We start from the raw sequence: 18557 nt of genomic DNA, 5'->3' as shown, positions 1-18557 counted from the left end.
GGAGAAAGTTCAACAGGTCCCGGGTCATCGTTTTTCATCAGAAAATTGATTTTTTTGACTGTAGAAAAATTGATTCAAAATGTCACTTGGATTGTGCCTCATGTTGAATAACTACTTTTTAAAGCCTCAATGTGACCAAAATTGCCATTTTTACAGACTTTTTCTCCTACTCAGAAGCTTCTATTTCGACCAATTTCTGGCATTAAAATGACTCTAAACACACGTATTTTTGTTCCAAAAGTGATAATTCACATGCAATAATCATTTACAATCAAAAAATTAAACTTAAAAAAATTACCATTTCTGACCATCTGGAGAAAGTTCAACAGGTCCCGGGTCATCGTTTTTCATCAGAAAATTGATTTTTTTGACTGTAGAAAAATTGATTCAAAATGTCACTTGGATTGTGCCTCATGTTGAATAACTAATTTTTAAAGCCTCAATGGGACCAAAATTGCCATTTTTACAGACTTTTTCTCCTACTCAGAAGCTTCTATTTCGACCAATTCCATGCATTAAAATGACTTTAAACACACTTATTTTTGTTCCAAAAGTGATAATTCACATGCAATAGTCATTTACAGTCAAAAAATTAAAAATTAAAATATACCATTTCTGACCATCTGGAGAAAGTTCAACAGGTCCCGGGTCATCGTTTTTCATCAGAAAATTGATTTTTTTGACTGTAGAAAAATTGATTCAAAATGTCACTTGGATTGTGCCTCATGTTGAATAACTACTTTTTAAAGCCTCAATGTGACCAAAATTGCCATTTTTACAGACTTTTTCTCCTACTCAGAAGCTTCTATTTCGACCAATTTCAGGCATTAAAATGACTTTAAACACACTTATTTTTGTTCCAAAAGCGATAATTCACATGCAATAATCATTTACAGTCAAAAAATTAAACTTAAAAGAAATACAATTTCTGACCATCTGGAGAAAGTTCAACAGGTCCCGGGTCATCGTTTTTCATCAGAAAATTGATTTTTTGGACTGTAGAAAAATCGATTCAAAATGTCACTTGGATTGTGCCTCATGTTGAATAACTACTTTTTAAAGCCTCAATGTGACCAAAATTACCATTTTTACAGACTTTTTCGCCTACTCAGAAGCTTCTATTTCAATCAATTTCAGACATTAAAACGACTCTAAACACACTTATTTTAGTTCCAAAAGTGATAATTCACTTACAATAGTCATTTACAGTCAAAAAACGTAAACATTAAAAAATTACCATTTCTGACCATCTGGAGAAGGTTCGACAGGTCACGGGTCATCGTTTTTCATCAGAAATTTTATTTTTGACTGTAGAAAAATTGATTCAAAATGTCACTTGGATTGTGCCTCATGTTGAATAACTACTTTTTAAAGCCTCAATGTGACCAAAATTGCCATTTTTACAGACTTTTCTCCTACTCAGAAGCTTCTATTTCGACCAATTTCAGGCATTAAAATGACTCTAAACACACTTATTTTTGTTCCAAAAGTGATAATTCATATGCAATAGTCATTTACAGTCCAAAAATTAAACATTAAAAATTACCAATTCTGACCATCTGGAGAAAGTTCAACAGGTCCCGGGTCATTGTTTTTCATCAGAAAATTGATTTTTTTGACTGTAGAAAACTTGATTCAAAATGTCACTTGGATTGTGCCTCATGTTGAATAACTACTTTTTAAAGCCTCAATGTGACCAAAATTGCCATTTTTACAGACTTTTTCTCCTACTCAGAAGCTTCTATTTCGACCAATTTCAGGCATTAAACTCACTTTAAACACACTTATTTTTGTTCCAAAAGTGATAATTCACATGCAATAGTCATTTACAGTCAAAAAATCAAAAATTAAAAAAAAGAACATTTCTGACCATCTGGAGAAAGTTCAACAGGTCCCGGGTCATCGTTTTTCATCAGAAAATTTCTTATTTTGACTGTAGAAAAATTGATTCAAAATGTCACTTGGATTGTGCCTCATGTTGAATAACTACTTTTTAAAGCCTCAATGTGACCAAAATTGCCATTTTTACAGACTTTTTCTCCTACTCAGAAGCTTCTATTTCGACCAATTTCAGGCATTAAAATGACTTTAAACACACTTATTTTTGTTCCAAAAGTGATAATTCACATGCAATAGTCATTTACAGTCAAAAAATTAAAAATTGAAAAATTAACATTTCTGACCATCTGGAGAAGGTTCGACAGGTCCCGGGTCATCGTTTTTCATCAGAAAATTGATTTTTTTGACTGTAGAAAAATTGATTCAAAATGTCACTTGGATTGTGCCTCATGTTGAATAACTACTTTTTAGAGCCTCAATGTGACCAAAATTGCCATTTTTACAGACTTTTTCTCCTACTCAGACGCATCTATTTCGACCAATTTCAGGCATTAAAATGACTCTAAACACACTTATTTTTGTTCCAAAAGTGATAATTCACATGCAATAATCATTTACAGTCAAAAAATTAAACTTAGAAAAATTACCATTTCTGACCATCTGGAGAAGGTTCGACAGGTCACGGGTCATCGTTTTTTGATCAGAAAATTGATTTTTTGGACTGTAGTAAAATTGACTCAAAATTTCATTTGGATTGTGCCTCATGTTGAATAACTACTTTTTAAAGCCTCAATGTGACCAAAATTGCCATTTTTACAGACTTTTTCTCCTACTCAGAAGCTTCTATTTCGACCAATTTCAGGCATTAAAATGACTTTAAACACACTTATTTGTGTTCCAAAAGTGATAATTCACATGCAATAGTCATTTACAGTCAAAAAATCCAAAATAAAAAAAAAGAAAATTTCTGACCATCCGGAGAAAGTTCAACAGGTCCCGGGTCATCGTTTTTCATCAGAAAATTGATTTTTTGGACTGTAGAAAAATTGATTCAAAATTTCACTTGGATTGTGCCTCATAGTGAATAATTACTTTTTAAAGACTCAATGTGACCAAAATGCCATTTTTACAGACTTTTTCTCCTACTCAGAAGCTTCTATTTCAGGCATTAAAATGACTCTAAACACACTTATTTTTGTTCCAAAAGTGATCATTCACATGCAATAGTCATTTACAGTCAAAAAATAAAAAATTAAAAAATTTACATTTCTGACCATCTGGAGAAGGTTCGACAGGTCCCGGGTCATCGTTTTTCATCAGAAAATTGATTTTTTTGACTGTAGAAAAATTGATTCAAAATGTCACTTGGATTGTGCCTCATGTTGAATAACTACTTTTTAAAGCCTCAATGTGACCAAAATTGCCATTTTTACAGACTTTTTCTCCTACTCAGAGGCTTCTATTTTGACCAATTTCTGGCATTAAAATGACTCTAAACACACTTATTTTTGTTCCAAAAGTGATAATCCACATGCAATAGTCATTTACAGTCAAAAAATAAAAAATTAAAAAATTTACATTTCTGACCATCTGGTGAAGGTTAAACAGGTCCCGGGTCATCGTTTTTCATCAGAAAATTGATTTTTTTGACTGTAGAAAAATTGATTCAAAATGTCACTTGGATTGTGCCTCATGTTGAATAACTACTTTTTAAAGCCTCAATGTGACCAAAATTGCCATTTTTACAGACTTTTTCTCCTACTCAGAAGCTTCTATTTCGACCAATTTCAGGCATTAAAATGACTCTAAACACACTTATTTTTGTTCCAAAAGTGATAATTCACATGCAATAGTCATTTACAGTCAAAAAACGTAAACATTAAAAAATTACCATTTCTGACCATCTGGAGAAGGTTCGACAGGTCACGGGTCATCGTTTTTCATCAGAAATGGGTTTTTTTGACTGTAAAAAAATTGATTCAAAATGTCACTTGGATTGTGCCTCATGTTGAATAACTACTTTTTAAAGCCTCAATGTGACCAAAATTGACATTTTTACAGACTTTTCTCCTACTCAGAAGCTTCTATTTCGACCAATTTCAGGCATTAAAATGACTCTAAACACACTTATTTTTGTTCCAAAAGTGATAATTCACATGCAATAATCATTTACAGTCAAAAAATTAAACTTAGAAAAATTACCATTTCTGACCATCTGGAGAAGGTTCGACAGGTCACGGGTCATCGTTTTTTGATCAGAAAATTGATTTTTTGGACTGTAGTAAAATTGACTCAAAATTTCATTTGGATTGTGCCTCATGTTGAATAACTACTTTTTAAAGCCTCAATGTGACCAAAATTGCCATTTTTACAGACTTTTTCTCCTACTCAGAAGCTTCTATTTCGACCAATTTCAGGCATTAAAATGACTTTAAACACACTTATTTGTGTTCCAAAAGTGATAATTCACATGCAATAGTCATTTACAGTCAAAAAATCCAAAATAAAAAAAAAGAAAATTTCTGACCATCCGGAGAAAGTTCAACAGGTCCCGGGTCATCGTTTTTCATCAGAAAATTGATTTTTTGGACTGTAGAAAAATTGATTCAAAATTTCACTTGGATTGTGCCTCATAGTGAATAATTACTTTTTAAAGACTCAATGTGACCAAAATGCCATTTTTACAGACTTTTTCTCCTACTCAGAAGCTTCTATTTCAGGCATTAAAATGACTCTAAACACACTTATTTTTGTTCCAAAAGTGATCATTCACATGCAATAGTCATTTACAGTCAAAAAATAAAAAATTAAAAAATTTACATTTCTGACCATCTGGAGAAGGTTCGACAGGTCCCGGGTCATCGTTTTTCATCAGAAAATTGATTTTTTTGACTGTAGAAAAATTGATTCAAAATGTCACTTGGATTGTGCCTCATGTTGAATAACTACTTTTTAAAGCCTCAATGTGACCAAAATTGCCATTTTTACAGACTTTTTCTCCTACTCAGAGGCTTCTATTTTGACCAATTTCTGGCATTAAAATGACTCTAAACACACTTATTTTTGTTCCAAAAGTGATAATCCACATGCAATAGTCATTTACAGTCAAAAAATAAAAAATTAAAAAATTTACATTTCTGACCATCTGGTGAAGGTTAAACAGGTCCCGGGTCATCGTTTTTCATCAGAAAATTGATTTTTTTGACTGTAGAAAAATTGATTCAAAATGTCACTTGGATTGTGCCTCATGTTGAATAACTACTTTTTAAAGCCTCAATGTGACCAAAATTGCCATTTTTACAGACTTTTTCTCCTACTCAGAAGCTTCTATTTCGACCAATTTCAGGCATTAAAATGACTCTAAACACACTTATTTTTGTTCCAAAAGTGATAATTCACATGCAATAGTCATTTACAGTCAAAAAACGTAAACATTAAAAAATTACCATTTCTGACCATCTGGAGAAGGTTCGACAGGTCACGGGTCATCGTTTTTCATCAGAAATGTTTTTTTTTTACTGTAAAAAAATTGATTCAAAATGTCACTTGGATTGTGCCTCATGTTGAATAACTACTTTTTAAAGCCTCAATGTGACCAAAATTGACATTTTTACAGACTTTTCTCCTACTCAGAAGCTTCTATTTCGACCAATTTCAGGCATTAAAATGACTCTAAACACACTTATTTTTGTTCCAAAAGTGATAATTCACATGCAATAGTCATTTACAGTCCAAAAATTAAACCTTAAAAAATTACCATTTCTGACCATCTGGAGAAAGTTCAACAGGTCCCGGGTCATTGTTTTTCATCAGAAAATTGATTTTTTTGACTGTAGAAAACTTGATTCAAAATGTCACTTGGATTGTGCCTCATGTTGAATAACTACTTTTTAAAGCCTCAATGTGACCAAAATTGCCATTTTTACAGACTTTTTCTCCTACTCAGAAGCTTCTATTTCGACCAATTTCAGGCATTAAAATGACTTTAAACACACTTATTTGTGTTCCAAAAGTGATAATTCACTTACAATAGTCATTTACAGTCAAAAAACGTAAACATTAAAAAATTACCATTTCTGACCATCTGGAGAAGGTTCGACAGGTCACGGGTCATCGTTTTTCATCAGAAAATTGATTTTTTGGACTGTAGAAAAATTGATTCAAAATTTCACTTGGATTGTGCCTCATAGTGAATAATTACTTTTTAAAGACTCAATGTGACCAAAATGCCATTTTTACAGACTTTTTCTCCTACTCAGAAGCTTCTATTTCAGGCATTAAAATGACTCTAAACACACTTATTTTTGTTCCAAAAGTGATCATTCACATGCAATAGTCATTTACAGTCAAAAAATAAAAAATTAAAAAATTTACATTTCTGACCATCTGGAGAAGGTTCGACAAGTCCCGGGTCATCGTTTTTCATCAGAAAATTGATTTTTTTGACTGTAGAAAAATTGATTCAAAATGTCACTTGGATTGTGCCTCATGTTGAATAACTACTTTTTAAAGCCTCAATGTGACCAAAATTGCCATTTTTACAGACTTTTTCTCCTACTCAGAGGCTTCTATTTTGACCAATTTCTGGCATTAAAATGACTCTAAACACACTTATTTTTGTTCCAAAAGTGATAATCCACATGCAATAGTCATTTACAGTCAAAAAATAAAAAATTAAAAAATTTACATTTCTGACCATCTGGTGAAGGTTAAACAGGTCCCGGGTCATCGTTTTTCATCAGAAAATTGATTTTTTTGACTGTAGAAAAATTGATTCAAAATGTCACTTGGATTGTGCCTCATGTTGAATAACTACTTTTTAAAGCCTCAATGTGACCAAAATTGCCATTTTTACAGACTTTTTCTCCTACTCAGAAGCTTCTATTTCGACCAATTTCAGGCATTAAAACGACTCTAAACACACTTATTTTAGTTCCAAAAGTGATAATTCACATACAATAGTCATTTAAAGTCAAAAAACTTAAACATTAATAAATTACCATTTCTGACCATCTGGAGAAGGTTCGACAGGTCCCGAGTCATCGTTTTTCATCAGAAAATTGATTTTTTTGACTGTAGAAAAATTGATTCAAAATGTCACTTGGATTGTGCCTCATGTTGAATAACTACTTTTTAAAGCCTCAATGTGACCAAAATTGCCATTTTTACAGACTTTTTCTCCTACTCAGAAGCTTCTATTTCGACCAATTTCAGGCATTAAAATGACTTTAAACACACTTATTTGTGTTCCAAAAGTGATAATTCACATGCGATAGTCATTTACAGTCAAAAAATCAAAAATAAAAAAAAAGAAAATTTCTGACCTTCCGGAGAAAGTTCAACAGGTCCCGGGTCATCGTTTTTCATCAGAAAATTGATTTTTTGGACTGTAGAAAAATTGATTCAAAATTTCACTTGGATTGTGCCTCATAGTGAATAATTACTTTTTAAAGACTCAATGTGACCAAAATGCCATTTTTACAGACTTTTTCTCCTACTCAGAAGCTTCTATTTCAGGCATTAAAATGACTCTAAACACACTTATTTTTGTTCCAAAAGTGATCATTCACATGCAATAGTCATTTACAGTCAAAAAATAAAAAATTAAAAAAAATTTTACATTTCTGACCATCTGGAGAAGGTTCGACAAGTCCCGGGTCATCGTTTTTCATCAGAAAATTGATTTTTTTGACTGTAGAAAAATTGATTCAAAATGTCACTTGGATTGTGCCTCATGTTGAATAACTACTTTTTAAAGCCTCAATGTGACCAAAATTGCCATTTTTACAGACTTTTTCTCCTACTCAGAGGCTTCTATTTTGACCAATTTCTGGCATTAAAATGACTCTAAACACACTTATTTTTGTTCCAAAAGTGATAATCCACATGCAATAGTCATTTACAGTCAAAAAATAAAAAATTAAACAATTACCATTTCTGACCATCTGGAGAAGGTTCGACAGGTCCCGGGTCATCGTTTTTCATCAGAAAATTGATTTTTTTGACTGTAGAAAAATTGATTCAAAATGTCATTTGGATTGTGCCTCATGTTGAATAACTACTTTTTAAAGCCTCAATGTGACCAAAATTGCCATTTTTACAGACTTTTTCTCCTACTCAGAAGCTTCTATTTCGACCAATTTCAGGCATTAAAATGACTTTAAACACACTTATTTGTGTTCCAAAAGTGATAATTCACATGCAATAGTCATTTACAGTCAAAAAATCAAAAATAAAAAATAGGACAATTTCTGACCATCCGGAGAAAGTTCAACAGGTCCCGGGTCATCGTTTTTCATCAGAAAATTGATTTTTTGGACTGTAGAAAAATTGATTCAAAATGTCACTTGGATTGTGCCTCATGTTGAATAACTACTTTTTAAAGCCTCAATGTGACCAAAATTGCCATTTTTACAGACTTTTTCTCCTACTCAGAAGCTTCTATTTCGACCAATTTCAGGCATTAAAATGACTTTAAACACACTTATTCTTGTTCCAAAAGTGATAATTCACATGCAATAGTCATTTACAGTAAAAAAAAGTAATCATTAAAAAAATACAATTTCTGACCATCTGGAGAAGGTTCGACAGGTCACGGGTCATCGTTTTTTGATCAGAAAATTGATTTTTTGGACTGTAGTAAAATTGACTCAAAATTTCATTTGGATTGTGCCTCATGTTGAATAACTACTTTTTAAAGCCTCAATGTGACCAAAGATGCCATTTTTACAGACTTTTTCTCCTACTCAGAAGCTTCTATTTCGACCAATTTCAGGCATTAAAATGACTTTAAACACACTTATTTTTGTTCCAAAAGTGATAATGTCACATGCAATAGTCATTTATCGCAAACAATTAAAATTAAAAAAATACCGTTTCTGACCATCTGGAGAAAGTTCAACAGGTCCCGGGTCATCGTTTTGCATCAGAAAATTGATTTTTTTGACTGTAGAAAAATTGATTCAAAATGTCACTTGGATTGTGCCTCATGTTGAATAACTACTTTTTAAAGCCTCAATGTGACCAAAATTGCCATTTTTACAGACTTTTTCTCCTACTCAGAAGCTTCTATTTCGACCAATTTCTGGCATTAAAATGACTCTAAACACACGTATTTTTGTTCCAAAAGTGATAATTCACATGCAATAATCATTTACAATCAAAAAATTAAACTTAAAAAAATTACCATTTCTGACCATCTGGAGAAAGTTCAACAGGTCCCGGGTCATCGTTTTTCATCAGAAAATTGATTTTTTTGACTGTAGAAAAATTGATTCAAAATGTCACTTGGATTGTGCCTCATGTTGAATAACTACTTTTTAAAGCCTCAATGGGACCAAAATTGCCATTTTTACAGACTTTTTCTCCTGCTCAGAAGCTTCTATTTCGACCAATTTCAGGCATTAAAATGACTTTAAACACACTTATTTTTGTTCCAAAAGTGATAATTCACATGCAATAGTCATTTACAGTCAAAAAATTAAACATTAAAAAATTACCATTTCTGACCATCTGGAGAAGGTTCGACAGGTCGCGGGTCATCGTTTTTCATCAGAAAATTGAATTTTTGGACTGTAGAAAAATTGATTCAAAATGTCACTTGGATTGTGCCTCATGTTGAATAACTACTTTTTAAAGCCTCAATGTGACCAAAATTGCCATTTTTACAGACTTTTTCTCCTACTCAGAAGCTTCTATTTCGACCAATTCCATGCATTAAAATGACTTTAAACACACTTATTTTTGTTCCAAAAGTGATAATTCACATGCAATAGTCATTTACAGTCAAAAAATTAAAAATTAAAATATACCATTTCTGACCATCTGGAGAAAGTTCAACAGGTCCCGGGTCATCGTTTTTCATCAGAAAATTGATTTTTTTGACTGTAGAAAAATTGATTCAAAATGTCACTTGGATTGTGCCTCATGTTGAATAACTACTTTTTAAAGCCTCAATGTGACCAAAATTGCCATTTTTACAGACTTTTTCTCCTACTCAGAGGCTTCTATTTTGACCAATTTCTGGCATTAAAATGACTCTAAACACACTTATTTTTGTTCCAAAAGTGATAATTCACATGCAATAATCATTTACAATCAAAAAATTAAACTTAAAAAAATTACCATTTCTGACCATCTGGAGAAAGTTCAACAGGTCCCGGGTCATCGTTTTTCATCAGAAAATTGATTTTTTTGACTGTAGAAAAATTGATTCAAAATGTCACTTGGATTGTGCCTCATGTTGAATAACTACTTTTTAAAGCCTCAATGGGACCAAAATTGCCATTTTTACAGACTTTTTCTCCTACTCAGAAGCTTCTATTTCGACCAATTTCAGGCATTAAAATGACTTTAAACACACTTATTTTTGTTCCAAAAGTGATAATTCACATGCAATAGTCATTTACAGTCAAAAAATTAAACATTAAAAAATTACCATTTCTGACCATCTGGAGAAGGTTCGACAGGTCGCGGGTCATCGTTTTTCATCAGAAAATTGAATTTTTGGACTGTAGAAAAATTGATTCAAAATGTCACTTGGATTGTGCCTCATGTTGAATAACTACTTTTTAAAGCCTCAATGTGACCAAAATTGCCATTTTTACAGACTTTTTCTCCTACTCAGAAGCTTCTATTTCGACCAATTCCATGCATTAAAATGACTTTAAACACACTTATTTTTGTTCCAAAAGTGATAATTCACATGCAATAGTCATTTACAGTCAAAAAATTAAAAATTAAAATATACCATTTCTGACCATCTGGAGAAAGTTCAACAGGTCCCGGGTCATCGTTTTTCATCAGAAAATTGATTTTTTTGACTGTAGAAAAATTGATTCAAAATGTCACTTGGATTGTGCCTCATGTTGAATAACTACTTTTTAAAGCCTCAATGTGACCAAAATTGCCATTTTTACAGACTTTTTCTCCTACTCAGAAGCTTCTATTTCGACCAATTTCAGGCATTAAAATGACTTTAAACACACTTATTTTTGTTCCAAAAGTGATAATTCACATGCAATAGTCATTTACAGTAAAAAAAAGTAATCATTAAAAAAATACCATTTCTGACCATCTGGAGAAGGTTCGACAGGTTACGGGTCATCATTTTTCATCAGAAAATTGATTTTTTGGACTGTAGTAAAATTGACTCAAAATGTCATTTGGATTGTGCCTCATGTTGAATAACTACTTTTTAAAGCCTCAATGTGACCAAAATTGCCATTTTTACAGACTTTTTCTCCTACTCAGAAGCTTCTATTTCGACCAATTTCAGGCATTAAAATGACTTTAAACACACTTATTTTTGTTCCAAAAGTGATAATTCACATGCAATAGTCATTTACAGTCAAAAAATTAAAAATTAAAAAAATACAATATCTGACCATCTGGAGAAAGTTCAACAGGTCCCGGGTCATCGTTTTTCATCAGAAAATTTCTTATTTTGACTGTAGAAAAATTGATTCAAAATGTCACTTGGATTGTGCCTCATGTTGAATAACTACTTTTTAAAGCCTCAATGTGACCAAAATTGCCATTTTTACAGACTTTTTCTCCTACTCAGAAGCTTCTATTTCGACCAATTTCAGGCATTAAAATGACTTTAAACACACTTATTTTTGTTCCAAAAGTGATAATGTCACATGCAATAGTCATTTATCGCAAACAATTAAAATTAAAAAAATACCGTTTCTGACCATCTGGAGAAAGTTCAACAGGTCCCGGGTCATCGTTTTTCATCAGAAAATTGATTTTTTTGACTGTAGAAAAATTGATTCAAAATGTCACTTGGATTGTGCCTCATGTTGAATAACTACTTTTTAAAGCCTCAATGTGACCAAAATTGCCATTTTTACAGACTTTTTATCCTACTCAGAAGCTTCTATTTCGACCAATTTCTGGCATTAAAATGACTCTAAACACACTTATTTTTGTTCCAAAAGTGATAATTCACATGCAATAATCATTTACAATCAAAAAATTAAACTTAAAAAAATTACCATTTCTGACCATCTGGAGAAAGTTCAACAGGTCCCGGGTCATCGTTTTTCATCAGAAAATTGATTTTTTTGACTGTAGAAAAATTGATTCAAAATGTCACTTGGATTGTGCCTCATGTTGAATAACTACTTTTTAAAGCCTCAATGGGACCAAAATTGCCATTTTTACAGACTTTTTCTCCTACTCAGAAGCTTCTATTTCGACCAATTTCAGGCATTAAAATGACTTTAAACACACTTATTTTTGTTCCAAAAGTGATAATTCACATGCAATAGTCATTTACAGTCAAAAAATTAAACATTAAAAAATTACCATTTCTGACCATCTGGAGAAGGTTCGACAGGTCGCGGGTCATCGTTTTTCATCAGAAAATTGAATTTTTGGACTGTAGAAAAATTGATTCAAAATGTCACTTGGATTGTGCCTCATGTTGAATAACTACTTTTTAAAGCCTCAATGTGACCAAAATTGCCATTTTTACAGACTTTTTCTCCTACTCAGAAGCTTCTATTTCGACCAATTCCATGCATTAAAATGACTTTAAACACACTTATTTTTGTTCCAAAAGTGATAATTCACATGCAATAGTCATTTACAGTCAAAAAATTAAAAATTAAAATATACCATTTCTGACCATCTGGAGAAAGTTCAACAGGTCCCGGGTCATTGTTTTTATCAGAAAATTGATTTTTTTGACTGTAGAAAAATTGATTCAAAATGTCACTTGGATTGTGCCTCATGTTGAATAACTACTTTTTAAAGCCTCAATGTGACCAAAATTGCCATTTTTACAGACTTTTTCTCCTACTCAGAAGCTTCTATTTCGACCAATTTCAGGCATTAAAATGACTTTAAACACACTTATTTTTGTTCCAAAAGTGATAATGTCACATGCAATAGTCATTTATCGCAAACAATTAAAATTAAAAAAATACCGTTTCTGACCATCTGGAGAAAGTTCAACAGGTCCCGGGTAATCGTTTTTCATCAGAAAATTGATTTTTTTGACTGTAGAAAAATTGATTCAAAATGTCACTTGGATTGTGCCTCATGTTGAATAACTACTTTTTAAAGCCTCAATGTGACCAAAATTGCCATTTTTACAGACTTTTTCTCCTACTCAGAAGCTTCTATTTCGACCAATTTCAGGCATTAAAATGACTTTAAACACACTTATTTGTGTTCCAAAAGTGATAATTCACATGCAATAGTCATTTACAGTCAAAAAATAAAAAATAAAAAAAAATAAAATTTCTGACTATCTGGAGAAAGTTCAACAGGTCCCGGGTCATCGTTTTTCATCAGAAAATTGATTTTTTGGACTGTAGAAAAATTGATTCAAAATGTCACTTGGATTGTGCCTCGTGTTGAATAACTACTTTTTAAAGACTCAATGTGACCAAAATTGCCATTTTTACAGACTTTTTCTCCTACTCAGAAGCTTCTATTTCATGCATTAAAATGACTCTAAACACACTTATTTTTGTTCCAAAAGTGATAATTCACATGCAATAGTCATTTACAGTCAAAAAATAAAAAAACTAAAAAATGTACATTTCTGACCATCTGGAGAAGGTTCGACAGGTCCCGGGTCATCGTTTTTCATCAGAAAATTGATTTTTTTGACTGTAGAAAAATTGATTCAAAATGTCACTTGGATTGTGTCTCATGTTGAATAACTACTTTTTAAAGCCTCAATGTGACCAAAATTGCCATTTTTACAGACTTTTTCTCCTACTCAGAAGCTTCTATTTCGACCAATTTCAGGCATTAAAATGACTTTAAACACACTTATTTTTGTTCCAAAAGCGATAATTCACATGCTATAATCATTTACAGTCAAAAAATTAAACTTAAAAGAAATACAATTTCTGACCATCTGGAGAAAGTTCAACAGGTCCCGGGTCATCATTTTTCATCAGAAAATTGATTTTTTTGACTGTAGAAAAATCGATTCAAAATGTCACTTGGATTGTGCCTCATGTTGAATAACTACTTTTTAAAGCCTCAATGTGACCAAAATTACCATTTTTACAGACTTTTTCGCCTACTCAGAAGCTTCTTTTTTAATCAATTTCAGGCATTAAAACGACTCTAAACACACTTATTTTAGTTCCAAAAGTGATAATTCTACAATAGTCATTTACAGTCAAAAAACGTAAACATTAAAAAATTACCATTTCTGACCATCTGGAGAAGGTTCGACAGGTCACGGGTCATCGTTTTTCATCAGAAATTTTATTTTTGACTGTAGAAAAATTGATTCAAAATGTCACTTGGATTGTGCCTCATGTTGAATAACTACTTTTTAAAGCCTCAATGTGACCAAAATTGCCATTTTTACAGACTTTTCTCCTACTCAGAAGCTTCTATTTCGACCAATTTCAGGCATTAAAATGACTCTAAACACACTTATTTTTGTTCCAAAAGTGATAATTCATATGCAATAGTCATTTACAGTCCAAAAATTAAACATTAAAAATTACCAATTCTGACCATCTGGAGAAAGTTCAACAGGTCCCGGGTCATTGTTTTTCATCAGAAAATTGATTTTTTTGACTGTAGAAAACTTGATTCAAAATGTCACTTGGATTGTGCCTCATGTTGAATAACTACTTTTTAAAGCCTCAATGTGACCAAAATTGCCATTTTTACAGACTTTTCCTCCTACTCAGAAGCTTCTATTTCGACCAATTTCAGGCATTAAACTCACTTTAAACACACTTATTTTTGTTCCAAAAGTGATAATTCACATGCAATAGTCATTTACAGTCAAAAAATCAAAAATTAAAAAAAAGAACATTTCTGACCATCTGGAGAAAGTTCAACAGGTCCCGGGTCATCGTTTTTCATCAGAAAATTTCTTATTTTGACTGTAGAAAAATTGATTCAAAATGTCACTTGGATTGTGCCTCATGTTGAATAACTACTTTTTAAAGCCTCAATGTGACCAAAATTGCCATTTTTACAGACTTTTTCTCCTACTCAGAAGCTTCTATTTCGACCAATTTCAGGCATTAAAATGACTTTAAACACACTTATTTTTGTTCCAAAAGTGATAATTCACATGCAATAGTCATTTACAGTCAAAAAATTAAAAATTGAAAAATTAACATTTCTGACCATCTGGAGAAGGTTCGACAGGTCCCGGGTCATCGTTTTTCATCAGAAAATTGATTTTTTGGACTGTAGAAAAATTGATTCAAACTTTCACTTGGATTGTGCCTCATAGTGAATAACTACTTTTTGAAGACTCAATGTGACCAAAATTGCCAATTTTACAGACTTTTTCTCCTACTCAGAAGCTTCTATTTCAGAAATTAAAATGACTCTAAACACACTTATTTTTGTTCCAAAAGTGATAATTCACATGCAATAGTCATTTACAGTCAAAAAATAAAAAATTAAAAAATTTACATTTCTGACCATCTGGAGAAGGTTCGACAGGTCCCGGGTCATCGTTTTTCATCAGAAAATTGATTTTTTTGACTGTAGAAAAATTGATTCAAAATGTCACTTGGATTGTGCCTCATGTTGAATAACTACTTTTTGAAAGCCCCAATGTGACCAAAATTGCCATTTTTACAGACTTTTTCTCCTACTCAGAGGCTTCTATTTTGACCAATTTCTGGCATTAAAATGACTTTAAACACACTTATTTTTGTTCCAAAAGTGATAATTCACATGCAATAGTCATTTACAGTCAAAAAATAAAAAATTAAAAAATTTACATTTCTGACCATCTGGAGAAGGTTCGACAGGTCCCGGGTCATCGTTTTTCATCAGAAAATTGATTTTTTTGACTGTAGAAAAATTGATTCAAAATGTCACTTGGATTGTGCCTCATGTTGAATAACTACTTTTTAAAGCCCCAATGTGACCAAAATTGCCATTTTTACAGACTTTTTCTCCTACTCAGAGGCTTCTATTTTGACCAATTTCTGGCATTAAAATGACTTTAAACACACTTATTTTTGTTCCAAAAGTGATAATTCACATGCAATAGTCATTTACAGTCAAAAAATAAAAAATTAAAAAATTTACATTTCTGACCATCTGGAGAAGGTTCGACAGGTCCTGGGTCATCGTTTTTCATCAGAAAATTGATTTTTTTGACTGTAGAAAAAATTGATTCAAAATGTTACTTGGATTGTGCCTCATGTTGAATAACTACTTTTTAAAGCCTCAATGTGACCAAAATTGCCATTTTTACAGACTTTTTCTCCTACTCAGAAGCTTCTATTTCGACCAATTTCAGGCATTAAAATGACTTTAAACACACTTATTTGTGTTCCAAAAGTGATAATTCACATGCAACAGTCATTTACAGTCAAAAAATCAAAAATAAAAAAAAATAAAAATTCTGACCATCCAGAGAAAGTTCAACAGGTCCCGGGTCATCGTTTTCATCAGAAAATTGATTTTTTGGACTGTAGAAAAATTGATTCAAACTTTCACTTGGATTGTGCCTCATAGTGAATAACTACTTTTTGAAGACTCAATGTGACCAAAATTGCCAATTTTACAGACTTTTTCTCCTACTCAGAAGCTTCTATTTCAGGCATTAAAATGACTCTAAACACACTTATTTTTGTTCCAAAAGTGATAATTCACATGCAATAGTCATTTACAGTCAAAAAATAAAAAATTAAAAAATTTACATTTCTGACCATCTGGAGAAGGTTCGACAGGTCCCGGGTCATCGTTTTTCATCAGAAAATTGATTTTTTTGACTGTAGAAAAATTTATTCAAAATGTCACTTGGATTGTGCCTCATGTTGAATAACTACTTTTTAAAGCCTCAATGTGACCAAAATTGCCATTTTTACAGACTTTTTCGCCTACTCAGAAGCTTCTATTTCAACCAATTTCAGGCATTAAAACGACTCTAAACACACTTATTTTAGTTCCAAAAGTGATAATTCACATACAATAGTCATTTAAAGTCAAAAAACTTAAACATTAAAAAATTACCATTTCTGACCATCTGGAGAAGGTTCGACAGGTCCCGGGTCATCGTTTTTCATCAGAAAATTGATTTTTTTGACTGTAGAAAAATTTATTCAAAATGTCACTTGGATTGTGCCTCATGTTGAATAACTACTTTTTAAAGCCTCAATGTGACCAAAATTGCCATTTTTACAGACTTTTTCACCTACTCAGAAGCTTCTATTTCAACCAATTTCAGGCATTAAAACGACTCTAAACACATTTATTTTAGTTCCAAAAGTGATAATTCACATACAATAGTCATTTAAAGTCAAAAAACTTAAACATTAAAAAATTACCATTTCTGACCATCTGGAGAAAGTTCAACAGGTCCCGGGTCATCGTTTTTCATCAGAAAATTGATTTTTTGGACTGTAGAAAAATTGATTCAAAATTTCACTTGGATTGTGCCTCATAGTGAATAATTACTTTTTAAAGACTCAATGTGACCAAAATGCCATTTTTACAGACTTTTTCTCCTACTCAAAAGCTTCTATTTCAGGCATTAAAATGACTCTAAACACACTTATTTTTGTTCCAAAAGTGATCATTCACATGCAATAGTCACTTACAGTCAAAAAATAAAAAATTAAAAAATTTACATTTCTGACCATCTGGAGAAGGTTCGACAGGTCCCGGGTCATCGTTTTTCATCAGAAAATTGATTTTTTTGACTGTAGAAAAATTGATTCAAAATGTCACTTGGATTGTGCCTCATGTTGAATAACTACTTTTTAAAGCCTCATTGTGACCAAAATTGCCATTTTTACAGACTTTTTCTCCTACTCAGAGGCTTCTCTTTTGACCAATTTCTGGCATTAAAATGACTCTAAACACACTTATTTTTGTTCCAAAAGTGATAATCCACATGCAATAGTCATTTACAGTCAAAAAATAAAAAATTAAAAAATTTACATTTCTGACCATCTGGTGAAGGTTAAACAGGTCCCGGGTCATCGTTTTTGATCAGAAAATTGATTTTATTGACTGTAGAAAAATTGATTCAAAATGTCACTTGGATTGTGCCTCATGTTGAATAACTACTTTTTAAAGCCTCAATGTGACCAAAATTGCCATTTTTACAGACTTTTTCTCTTACTCAGAAGCTTCTATTTCGACCAATTTCAGGCATTAAAATGACTCTAAACACACTTATTTTTGTTCCAAAAGTGATAATTCACATGCAATAGTCATTTACAGTCAAAAAATTAAAAATTAAAAAATTACCATTTCTGACCATCTGGAGAAGGTTCGACAGGTCCCGGGTCATCGTTTTTCATCAGAAAATTGATTTTTTTGACTGTAGAAAAATTGATTCAAAATGTCATTTGGATTGTGCCTCATGTTGAATAACTACTTTTTAAAGCCTCAATGTGACCAAAATTGCCATTTTTACAGACTTTTTCTCCTACTCAGAAGCTACTATTTCGACCAATTTCAGGCATTAAAATGACTTTAAACACACTTATTTGTGTTCGAAAAGTGATAATTCACATGCAATAGTCATTTACAGTCAAAAAATCAAAAATAAAAAAAAAGACAATTTCTGACCATCCGGAGAAAGTTCAACAGGTCCCGGGTCATCGTTTTTCATCAGAAAATTGATTTTTTGGACTGTAGAAAAATTTATTCAAAATGTCACTTGGATTGTGCCTCATGTTGAATAACTACTTTTTAAAGACTCAATGTGACCAAAATTGCCATTTTTACAGACTTTTTCTCCTACT

This window comes from Triturus cristatus, chromosome 11 (genome assembly GCF_964204655.1).
Source record: "Triturus cristatus chromosome 11, aTriCri1.1, whole genome shotgun sequence".
Classification (NCBI taxonomy): domain Eukaryota; kingdom Metazoa; phylum Chordata; class Amphibia; order Caudata; family Salamandridae; genus Triturus; species Triturus cristatus.
The sequence above is the reverse complement of the archived record's forward strand: the minus strand, read 5'-3'. Positions refer to the sequence as shown.